Genomic DNA, 10,185 nt, shown 5'->3' with positions numbered 1-10,185 from the left:
TCCCGCCTGCGGCCGGTTGGGTTTGTCTCCCGCGTTTCCCAGCGGAGCTGGCAGCGCGGTCAGGCGGGCCCGCCTGCTGAGGCCTGGCACCGGGCGGCTGCTGTGCGCGGCGGAGGAGCCGCCTGTCCACAGCGGGCGTCGCAGCGACCCCTGGAGGGCAGGCTAGGTCCGTCTCGGGCGGGCGGTCTGCTGGGCCTCGGCTCCTGTGGGCTGAGATGAAGTCAGTTAACAATAACCCCCACGGTGAACTGCCTAACCTAAAGGGCTGAGGGCGGCTGTGCGCCGGTCAGGCCGGTGTTTGCGCAGGGTTCACCGCCGCAGCGCCCTGCCCCTGTGCCACGGGTTGTTCACGCGTATTGCTCGTGGTACGTGCCGGGGTGTTGCGACACGCTGTTCACCCCATCGTTACCTGATGGAGAGCTGTTTCATTCAGCGGCCCCACGATTCGACACTGGTAAAGCCATTGGTAAAGTGCCAGAATGAGACAATGAGCAGGAGTCCTGGGGCACGATGTGATACACAAGTCCCTCTCTGCTGGCTCTGTGGCTGGGGGCTGTGAGCCATGAGCTTGAGAAAGGGCTGAGCCCTTTTGGCTAGAGCAGCGTGTCCCCACAACAGTGATGGTGGCCGGGGCTGGTCTCAGGACCCTTGTGATGCTTCGTGCTGGTGAAGTGAGGTGGGTAGAGAGGCCTTGGTGTGGCTGGCTTGTGGGAGTGTGGAGGACCCCGTTCCCCTCTCCCGATGGGACAAATGCAGCTTTCACTTTGGGGTAAGTGTGCTTATCAGTAATTTAGAAAATCATGAGTATATAAACCACTGCATTTTCAAAGTTGGGAGAAAGTGTTTCTTAGTATGTGTTCAAAGCTGCACAAGAGCAGTGAGTTTTCTTTGAATGACACAATGATCACATTGCCCTTCTATCTTTAGGGAGGCGCAGACCATATTTCAGAATATAATATACATGTGTAGAAATAAATGGTAGGTGACCTTTAATTTCACATTAGAAACTACCTTTGAATTTTTGTAGGTGCAAAACATGCTGTACTGATAAGGTGGTCACAATGCAGTGAAAAACACTTGATTTATCAACAGGATCCTGTAAGTATTCCATAATGGTATGTTAGGGGCTGCTTTGGAGGCTCTGCTGTTTGCTTCTACTTGGAGAATTGGTCCGGGTACAAGCATAAGTTCGGAGTATGTATAATGGTGCATTTTTCTTTGGGTGCCTCTCCCACAGCAGATGCCCAGGCTCTTTTTGCTTCATTTAACTGAAGGCAGACATGATAATTAGTTTTTCTCTTTTATCTTCCTCCTGTTTTGTGTTAGTGCCATCAGTTACATAACAGTTACACAACTCACGGCTTATCTTTCATCCTTTTTCTGGGATTCCTTCTCCATAGAACTGCTCTGAGTTTGCTCAGCTTCTTGGGCCTGGGTTTGTTGTTCAGGGAAGTCAGAGAAAAATGCAGAGTGACAGATTTTGCCTTGGCTGCGATGTATTTTCTCCAGAGAGACTAGAGATCAGCTAGAGTGCCAGTTTGCTCCTGCTCTCCTTCATATTCCAATCCACTCAAGCTCACAGTGCTATGCTGGTGATTTATTAGTGTTAACAGTGCCACATTCAGCAAACAATCAGTGGTGAGTGGGTTTCAAGTCTTGGTGTAGGAACTACCAGAATCAGTCAGATTTTGTACTGGACCAGCACCAAGGTGAACTGGCACCATCAGAGAGTCGTGCTCTCCGAGCCTGTGATAGCCAAGTAAGATGGGATCTCCTGTACGAAAGGGCAGAAAACCCTGCAGGGTTTGTTCTCATTCTTCTGAGCCTGTGTTTTTTGGGAGAGGTTTCAAAGCCTTGTTTTCCTGCAGCAAGGAGCTGGGGACAGTGTGTGACAACAGATAAAGAGACTTGGAGAGCCTGGCTGAGAAATGCAATTTGTCATTCCTCTCGTTTTCTTCTGAGATTTTGGTGTTGCTTCCTCTGCAAACTCAAGTTCTCCAGTGAAGGTGGGTGCTCAGCTTTCCCCAATGGTTTACTGAATGAGATATTTCTTGTTTTTTTAACAGAGGATTTGGGGCAGAAGGTTTGCATTTCGCTTTGCTGTTTGTGTCTGTTGGTATGACACTTTTCCCAGATCATCCCAAGACACAGGAAGTGTCAGTTGTTTCTCTGTTCTGAAGGCATGGCTGGGTTGTCAGATGATGGTAAGACCTTTGGGAAAGAGGTATATTGAAACAGGATGTTTATCTTGCTAAATGGTGTGCATTGATTCAACTTCCAGACGCTTGTTAAGGCAGGAATGCAGGCAGAGGTTAGAAGTTTAATACAATTCTAAGACCTTGGCGTCTTTATTGCATTGAGTTCACATCAAGCCAGGAGCATCCTTTGAGATCCCACCACCACCTCTGTGTCTTCTTAAGAGTTGTTTGAAGACTTTAGTTTTTGGTAATTCTGGTATTTGGCTATTAATTTGATGAGCTGGCAAAACAGCATGGGAGGGCTGTGCTCCACATTGTAAGCGAGATCTCAACCTAAAATGTCTTTATTTCTGTAAAAATTTTTTGAGCAATTCAGAAGGGCACAAGAATTGTGGTGAACACAATTGTACGCTTGTTGTGATCAAGCAATGAACTTTTTCTAACCTCTGTCTGGTCTGCAACTGCACTGAAGCTGACTGTGCAGCTCACTGTGGGTCAGACAGTCAAGTAAGGTGCTCGGGGAATAGGAGTAACTAGGTAATGACTAAGCATGCACATTATGCAAAGTTACTTTGTACTGCCTTATGTTCCTTCCAACCAATTTTGCATGCATGGGATGACACTTTGGTGACTGCTGAAGGTAATGAAAATGTGGAAGAGACTGATGAGGACATAGGACATGTCTCTTCTGCCGTGGCTGAATTTACCTGCCATATCTGTAGAATATCTGTGTTGCTGGGTATAGATATGCCTTTGTCATCTGTGGGAAACAGCTCCTCTCCTGCCTGTCAGTGAGAGAGAAAAAGCTTGAAATAATCTCCACTGGAACATTAGCTATATAAAAGAACTGAACAGGAATGTAAGGAGCTAAGGCTAATAGTGCATGAAAAAACCCTCAGGTAATTCTCATCATAACTTAATTAATTCTTCAGTCATTTCTCATTCTTAGTTCATGCAGGGTCATGGCATTTTTGCCACCTACCTTCTCAATAAAGAGGTATTTCTGCTGAACCCATTGAAGTGATGATCCACAAAATACATGCAGGGAAGCGATTTACAATAGATTTCCGATAGAACAATATTCTGGAGCCTTACATGAGTTCACTTCATGTATTGTTCCATTATGCACGTTTAGGAATAATAGCTTCTTTAGTTGTTTTTAAAAAAGTACATGGTCCCATGAATGTACACATTTATACTGGAGTACATCTGCTGAAAAAGTACTGCTGACAGATTTCCTGTGGGGAGGCTCACTGGTGAAGTTGCTCTATTAGGAAAGTTAGAAGAACCTGTAATTAGGAAATTTAGAACAACCTGTAACTAGACAGTGTGGCCAAAGTGTTAAGAATGATTGGAATTTTCTAGGTGCCACAATATTATACAGTTTCACTTGACAGCTTTGTCCACATAAAGCTAACTAAAACAATATTGAGAGAATGAAATAGAGCTGAGCTCAAAAGCATGAGGTGGAATAGAGATTTTGATCTGGATGTAGTAGAAGGGAAAGGCTAGGGGTATATGTGTATATATACAAATTGACATAAATCCTTTGAAGTACATGTAGTCTGGTGAGAGTTTGGTATTGAAAAGCCTCATTTTTTGAAATCCAAGGTCTGTGAAACAACACTAAGGCTTCTACAGGCAAGGTCAGCCCAGTGTGGACTGTATTAAATACTTCGTGATTAAAGAGAAATGGAAAACAGAGCATTTTCTTTGGTTCTGCAATTCCGTAACATGAAGAGGAAAGAATTTCTGTCAGGCAGGAAAGCACAGCCCTCTTTCCTGCAAGGGGTAATTTTCAGATGAGCATGCTTTGGATTTGTAGAAGAAAGGGAAAGTGGCATAGCTTATGCTTGCAGCTGTAGATCTTAGGGCTAAATCTGCCTCTCCCACCACCAAAAGGGCAGAGGATGCTGTGCAAACAGTGGTCTCAGGGGCAGGGGTCAAGAGCCTGGCTCACATGGCCAGAGGAAAGCTGGATGAGCAGCACTGGAGCAGTGCTGATGCACACAACAGACACATGGTCCTTCTGGACTGGAGCAGCAGTAGTGCTGCAAGTGTTATTGGCCGTTTTGAGGAAGTCTTCCAGGAGGGAAAGCCAAAGGCGTGGCTGTTACTGTACCTTCAAACCAAGAGGCCAGTGGATGAGGATTACCAGGATCCAGGTAATCCAGTTTCAGGTCAGCAAGAGTCTTCTGACAGTCTCCCTTCACCAGAGGCTTGTCATGAAATGTGCACCACAGCTAGAGAAAAACCCAAAAAACAAGGCACACTGTGACCTCCTGGGTTAAAGCTCTCGGATGATCTCCTGCACAGGACAGAAATGTTCCATCTTCTTTACAAGGCCATGTGGACTGAGGCCATCCTAGGGCTCTTGAGATCACTCTTCCTGTGTGATGGGACTGGCCCATGGCACTGAATTCAGTATGTGCAGTGGCACATGATCAGACAGGTCAGTAGTGAAAACTCATATTGCAAGGTCAGATTTGAGTGGAAGAAGATGGGTTAGCTCAGGAAAGCTTTCCATCAGATTTGCCCATTTGTACATTTCCTGTGAAAAATTTAGGAAGCAAAGCCAAGAAAATATGACAAGCCACAAAGAAGTGGTTGGCACCAACCTTTACCATGGTAAGAAGCAACTTCAGAATCCAGCTCAATAGTCTGTTTTCTTTAGTAAGCAAGAGAAAGAGAACCTGCCAACGACACCTTCCTTGGGACATATGCTGAGCAGATTACACTGTCCCGGGCACCCAGACCCTCACCTTCCTCACACAGCAGACACCCCTTGGCAGGGTGCAAGCCTAACTGCTGGAACAAGCAGCAGGCACTGCCAGGCTCATCTCTTCTGCTGTGCTTTAGCAGTCAGGGAGATGCCATTGTGAAACTGGTTCTCCTCTGTATCAGGCCATGACATTGAATGATCTTGGATGCCTGCATCATAGGTTTCTACCTTGCTTGGTGATACCTGGCCCACTGCCCCTTTTCCTGCTTCCCTCCTTCTGCACCAGCTGGTCTGCAGATGGCTTCTCCTCATTCATCCCCTACTACATCTGGGTCTCCTCAGCAGAGTGCCAGACCACAGCTGGGTGCAGAGATAGTATATCCTTCCTAACACTCAGTGAATTAGTAGTGAATTAGTAAGCTTGTATCAGGAGTGACTTGAATGATGTTATGAATTGTTTTATCCTGCAGCATAGTTTCCAGTACTTAAGCATCCTGCTATGAAAGTACTATAGGTAAAGTGTTCCCCCACCCCTGTTCAAGGGTGGAAGATCATCAGATCCTTACCTTACAGCAAAAAGGTCTTCTCGCTTCACAACGCCTTCCTTTATTTTCTACTTCATTCCTCAACTTCATTCTCATTCTGGTACACGTAGTCACAATCAAAGTGGTGGTACCCAGCGTCAATATATAATTACATGGATAATTATATGTATATAATTGGTGTCATAAACCAATACATCCTTTCACACAAAAATAAAATGGGATCTAGAGGATGGGTGGGAGAGTGTATTTTAATGTTTGCACACACGAGGGCAGAGTTGAACTTGTGTGTGACTGCTGCTTTGTATTTCTTCGATACAGCAGCTCTTCTCTCAGCAGCCTGAACTACATACTGCATTCCTTAGATTCTGTGATAATGGGAAGGTGGAAATCTCTCTTCCTCTGTCTCTTTTCCTAAAAGGGATAACAAGAAAAAATTGAAGGTGGCTTACATTTGTAATAAATAAATAGGCATGAAAATTTTCTGGTAGGAACTCAAAAGATAGAATCTGAGTTCTGAAGAGGACATTAGCAATTATCACTAACATACCAACTTTCCCAAGTACCTGATCCTCAAATGAGAGGCACAGAAAACACTTTCCTTTTCCCTGCTGTCTTTTGCACTGAAATATATGAGACTGCTTTTCCTACCTCAACTCACCTCTCAAAGAGGTTCCAAAACTTGCATTTTTAGGCATTGTTATGTGGGGGAAAGTGGGGGAGAGGGGGACAAGTCTGTTTTATGCCTTCTGTTAACTGGGCACTTGTTTATAACATGTTTTATATCCCAGGGGAAACAGAAAGACTGTCTGAAATTTAGAATGGTTGGATTTACTATGACTGGTAGCACTCTAATGTGCTTGGCACTTCCAGCTTGTTTTTGACTGCAGCAAGCAATGGGGACTGTGCTGTCCGCAGCTCGTAGGAAGCAGTATGTGCTGTACAGATTTGGGTTATTAAATACTCGTTTGTGGCCAGAGGCTGCTTCCATTGGGAGATTTGCCATTGATTCAACATCAAGCATCAGAGCAAGCCTTTTGTTAAAATGTCAGCCAACAGTGTCAGCTGTCTCTTTGTTCAGCCAGTCTAATACCAAACTTTCTAACCAATTTTGTATACTGGCCCTGGTGTCCTGAGAACAGCTGGACATCACAGTTTCAACACTGTGTATGTTTTCCAGTGCTTCATCACCAGAGATCCCCTCTGACCTCCGCAGTTTACATGCATGCATGGTGGTGGCTCGGGCACAGTGGGGGAGATGAAATTCCTCAGGATCTGCATCTCAGGCTCGGCCTGAGCATGCTGGTATCTGGGGGAAGGGACCAAGAACAGCAAGAAGAGTAAGAACTGACCTTTTCCTAAGCACTTTCCCCGCTCTAGTGTAAACCAGTGGGCTCAAGCTGATTCAACATGTGCTGGGATATCATGCCACGCTAAGATATGGCTTATGGCCTTTTTTATACTTTTGCACCGTCACTGCGTGTCACTCTCCCAGAAGGAGTAGTCACATTCTGACATTTCCACAGCATTGGACACACAAAGAGCCTGAAGTGATATATTTTGGTTTCTGAGGAAAACCCAGCCAGTCTGGCCCTGAAGCTTCAGCACCTATTACTGTTACAAGTAGAGGAAATAGGGGAAAGTTTGTGGAACATCAGCTTGGATGGATGAAGAGGAACCTTTTAACTTAGCAGAAGTGCAGGAAGCTACAGTTTTGAGAGCTACATCAAATGAGGCGGTTTGGTGATAAAGAGGAGCGTAACTTGCCAACAAGTGGGTACCTGAGGGTAAATAAGACAGGAAGAGACAGTTAATAAAACTGTCAGGTGCTGGGAAGCAGACCCCTGGAGGCAGAGGAGGAGGGTGTTGATAGCAGATAAGGGCAAAACAAGGCATGTTCACATTATTCCTAAAGTGTAATATGGTTACATTTTCTTCTTAGTCTTGTCTACATTAAAATCTTGAGCTGTTTCATTATGTTGGTGCAAATGTACTTTTTGGACACATATCAGTTGAAGTGTGTTGTATATTGATTTAGCTTAAATCCGTTCCTTACCACTTCAGTTAAAACTGTAGGAAGCACTCTTCAGCAAAATCACATCCATCCTCCCACAGACTTAGCATTAATTTAACAGCATCAGGTTTTGAACTGGTTTAATTAAACTGCAACTTCCTTGCACAAGCCAAGACTGGTTGCTGTGGAAGCAGAAGCATGTCAGTGTCTTTTGTGTCTGTTGTTGAACTTGTAAAAAGAAACCTTCTGATCATAGACTGCAGAGGTAGGTTAATGTGGGACCGGTGAATGCTTTGCTTGATTTTCTCTAGGTCAAGTCCTGTGAAAAGAGCAGGTACCAAAAAATGAACAAAGACCATACCTTCTCAGATGTTATTGTGGAACAATGGGGCTTTGTAATGAGGGTAAGCAACTGAAGTTGAATAGGAAGGACACCATGGCCAGCATCCAAACCCAGCTCATCTACAAATGGAAAATTTGCCCATCCCAGACCTACATTCCTGTCCAGTTCTGTTGGTAGGCATGGTTATCACAGGAATGAGATTTTCCTTTTTCGTGTATGCAGACTGAAGGTTTTCCAAAGCTCACCACTTTTGAGACCAATCTGCTATTTTTGTTGTCAAGTGGAGGCTCTTGTCCTTGTGGAAAAATATTTTCATGCTCCATTTCAAGTTTCAGCAATCAACATGTCTAGTGTTGACAAGAAAAGGGGTGACTCAAATGCTTTTAGAGTGGAAGAAGGGATACATTTTCCATTTGTGAAACAGAAAAGTGTTGAAAATATTTTCCTCATGTTTTGAAAAACAAAACAAAATGAAGCACACAGTAAAACCTATGAGTTCATCTTGATTAGGAACAACGTGAAAAATACCATTGTGGAATCTGTGCAATTAGGGCCAAACAGAAATTGCTTCATAACCTGAACTTGTACCCAACAAGGAAGCCAGATTGTTTTAGCTGAGTTACTTAGGTTTTGTGAATACGAGAGCAGAACCTCATGTGGTCTTTTCTCCTGTCACATGGCAGGACCTGTGGGCTGTGTAAACATTTAGTGGGCATGTAGAAGGTCCAGCAATTCCCACAAAAGTTTGGCATGCTGTCCTTCACTAATCAATGGATCTGCAGTCGTATCACTGCATGCTCAAGGCTTGCTGTGGGGCTGGTCAGATGTGCTTCCATGCTCTCAGCATCTGCCATTTCCAGAAGTAATTCAAGCCATGCAGAGGGAGGATGCCATGAGCTGGAAATTGTTCTGTCAGGATGCCTCCAGCTGTTATCTTGTCTGGGGACTCTCATCTGTCCTGTAACCAGAACAGGTCTTTACCTGAGGCGCTGGGAAAAGGTGGTGGCTAGGTATGGGTTGCTGCAGAAGGCAAGAATATGAATTTGGCCTCTTTGTGCTCCCAGCTGCCCCTGTAGACTACATGTAACCCAGAAGATCAGATAAAGTGGCTTCTTCATGTCTAAAGTTTGTGAGGGCAGGAGACCTTGGTCAGATAGCATGGGCCTCATTTTATGGCATCTTTCTAGAGGTATTATAGCCCCCCCCCTCAAAAAAGTGTAGAGTTTGTTATCAGATAAATGTTGCTTCTGCAAATGCCTTCTTAAGAAGGGTAGGACCATACTGCCTAGTTTGTTTTTTTTTTCTCACAGATCCATTGAATTGATCTTGGCTCAGTTGCTTATTTGGTATATTGCAGATGCGGACTTTGACAGGGGAGAATAATGACAGCAGTACCAAATGTTTAAACAAGTATGTGACCCATCCAAAATGCTAAATTGGATGGGGTAGTGCATTGTGTCTTTCATGTAAGATAAAATGGAGATGCTGATTTACATGCAAAATATTTTTGTTGTCTAGGCTTTTTCTTGAACAGCTTGATCTGACGAAAATAGAGAGGAATAAACTAGTTCTGAATAAAAAAAAAATCCCAGAACCCAGTGGAAGTCAGGCACAAAATTATTTAAATGAATGGATTTCCATGTAAGTAAACCAGGTGTGAGATGAAAATCAGAATTGAAAAATTCTGGGAAGTTGGATATCCTGACTCCCCCATGCATTATTTATTAGTTCTGTCTGCCTTTCCATTCATGCACCTTTTTTGTTAAAGAAATGGAGGGGTGAAGCATGAATTAACTTGTGATACACAGCTATTTATTTAGCAACTTAACTTCTAAAGTTTCCTGGGAAACAATCCTGTAAAAGGGAGGCCTGATTTTGTTGCTTTTTAAAGTCAGGAGCAACTCCACTGAATTCTGAGAAGTTACAGTAAAGTAGAACAACGGTGTGACTCAGTTCTTTATATTATCTCATCAGGACACATAAGACATTTTTTATATAGGAAACTCATTTTTGAGCTCCATTCAAAACCATATTAAACATCAGTCAGGCTTGGTTTGTAAACTGGTATGCTGCAAGAGAGCCACATACCATAGAAAGAATGTAAGAAGCACCAGACAAATTTTTGCAATTTGTGACTGTTTGTGAGAAAACAAACATAATAAAGATAGAGATAGCTTTGAACACACACACATCAACAAGTTCTTAGTTAACCCAGGTTTTATTGTAACATGGAAGTAAAAAACTTTAGAGTTGCTTAATTGAGGTGAACCATTAATTTTTCATAGAAAGACATTAGTACAAGCAAACTTGAGTATGTCTTGTGTGTGTTTATTGTTTTCCTGATTCTCTGTAATGACATTATAACC

This window comes from Strigops habroptila, chromosome 3 (genome assembly GCF_004027225.2).
Source record: "Strigops habroptila isolate Jane chromosome 3, bStrHab1.2.pri, whole genome shotgun sequence".
Classification (NCBI taxonomy): domain Eukaryota; kingdom Metazoa; phylum Chordata; class Aves; order Psittaciformes; family Psittacidae; genus Strigops; species Strigops habroptila.
This window is presented reverse-complemented; position numbering follows the sequence as displayed.